This window comes from Triticum aestivum, chromosome 1B, assembly GCF_018294505.1.
Source record: "Triticum aestivum cultivar Chinese Spring chromosome 1B, IWGSC CS RefSeq v2.1, whole genome shotgun sequence".
In the NCBI taxonomy this organism is placed as follows: domain Eukaryota; kingdom Viridiplantae; phylum Streptophyta; class Magnoliopsida; order Poales; family Poaceae; genus Triticum; species Triticum aestivum.
In genome coordinates this window covers 39106262-39108356 of record NC_057795.1, presented here as the reverse complement: position 1 = coordinate 39108356, position 2095 = coordinate 39106262, and the positions used below count along the sequence as shown (strand labels likewise).

The 2095-nt window shown below is 49.3% G+C and overlaps 1 long non-coding RNA gene across 1 annotated transcript; it reads right to left on the bottom strand.

The window, feature by feature from the left end:
- Positions 1–472: 472 nt before the first annotated feature.
- LOC123085909 (uncharacterized) lies at positions 473–1555 on the bottom strand. Its single transcript, XR_006440135.1, has 2 exons — positions 1436–1555; positions 473–670 (listed from the first exon to the last, which is right to left on the bottom strand). It is a non-coding gene; the product is annotated as an uncharacterized lncRNA (long non-coding RNA).
- Positions 1556–2095: the final 540 nt, after the last annotated feature.

The window sequence follows — 2095 nt, the reverse complement described above, 5'->3', positions numbered from 1 at the left end:
ATTCGACACGTACAATAATATATGGATGCAAACTCCATCATGTACATGAAAAGAAAGTTCAGCTGGATTACGAATCAGTCACGTATATAAACAATATCCAGTCAAAAAGGAAGGTCCAGTAAAAAAAACTAACATTCGGACTAGGAGCGACACATCAAACCATCAACGTATATCAGCAAAAAGCTATATGGAGGCAGTAATGTTGAAACCTATAAAAACAGAGGATCCACCAAATACTAAATAAAAATAAATTTACTTTTTCACTGGCACCTCAGTTGTTAAGTACATATGCTAAAAGTAAAAGAAACTGATTTCATTTTTTGCGGAAAAAAGAACTGATTGCAACCAAAGATTCTAAATAGAAGAAGGTATGCCATAAAAATGCTAAGGATAAAGGAAATTGACTGCGTGACATTGGTGCTAGATAGATTAGTGTATGTAATAAAATGTTAATCTTCTTTCTTGTGGGCGAATACAATTTTAATCTTCATCGCAACTTACCATCAAATATTTATTCATATTACGAAGTTTGCAATTTTCTACCAGCATATTTATTCACTAAACAGCAAGCACGGATTGGGTTTGAAGCAGTCAACTTACATATACTCCCATGGACTGAATAAAGGGCACCTCATATTTGGTTTGAGAATGTCAATATTTCCAAGTAACTCTAGCAAGATGAATAAAGCCAGTCAATCATACATCATCAGCCATTTGCCAATTTATTGAACTAATAATGAGCACAGAGAAACTAAGATCAGTTCATATCCCACTACATATATGCGGCAATTGCGTTGGTTTGCTGGTTTGCTGACGGCCACGCCAAACAAAGAGCTGATTGAACAGCTCATGTCACATCTAATACCAGAGATAGCGCATAACCACTGCGATGCTTGTTGCTGAGCTGGTGACGAGTGCTCAGAGACGAGGCTAACGAACCTCCAATTCACAGCGAATCTAACACTCACTCCACCTCCTCGGACCTGTCGCTGTGATCAATGAAAGGCAAAACAAAGCGAGTTTCTAAAATAATTCGGTTAACAGAATCGCTAGACTCATGTACTAATTCATGTGTGACTGACTTGCTAGTACTATACTACATGATGGGAAAGAGGTCCCAAATTCAGTGTGAGATGAGCTTACGAATTCAGTTAACAATGAACCTAAATCTATGCCTATGTCTGAACGGAAAGAAGAAGGTTGGGGCTTTGTGGATGGAGGGAGGGAGGGACTGACAGGGCAATCCAGAAGGCGCCGACGAGGGGGACAGCGCCCCAGAGCAGGCCGCAGGCGAGCCCCACCGCCTGCCGGATCCAATGCACCGCGTCCAGCAGCTGGTCCTGCACACCAAAACCCAGACACCGAACCAATCAGAACCTCACGGAGTCACTCGGGGACACGCCGCCGGCGGCGGCGGCAGTGGCGGCACACATACCTTGTCCAAGTACGCGTCGGGGTCGAGGTACCGGATGGGGTTCGCCTTGGCCTTGATGCGGTCGCCGAGGCGGGCAGGCTTGAGGTGGTTGATGTAGAGCTGCACGCCAGCCACCCTCCGGTACCCCAACGCCATGTACCCGCCGATGCTCGCCGTCGACTGCGTCATCAACGCCGAGATGCCGCCATTGAGAATCTTGAAGGGCTGCGACCATCCTGACCACGCCGACGGCGTTGTGCCCACAACAACAGCAGCTCGACGCCGCTGGGGCCTCCTCGCGGCGCACCACCACCAGTGCCTGGGCGTGGCTCTCCTGGGCGAGGAGAGAAACCGGTCAGTGGAGATGGTGAGCGGGGAGAGGTGACCTCGGGGAGGAGAGCTAGGTAGTGGGGAACCGCGGGGATCGCCGGAATCTGGCGGCGGCGTGGGGTGGAGAAAGGGGATCGAGGAAGACGAGAGAGATGGGATCCAACGTGGGTGTGTGTGCGTGGGTTGGGCGTGGGTGTGTGTGCATCGTGGGTGGGGCCCGGGGCTGTGTGGGTCGTGGGTGGGTGTGTGCCAAGTCATCGATCCGTCTCCATGGCTGCGTTTATTCTTTGCCGTCTGCTGGGGCCGGGGCGGCCTTTAGACACGTTAGATTATTTTCTTTGTCGTCCGCTT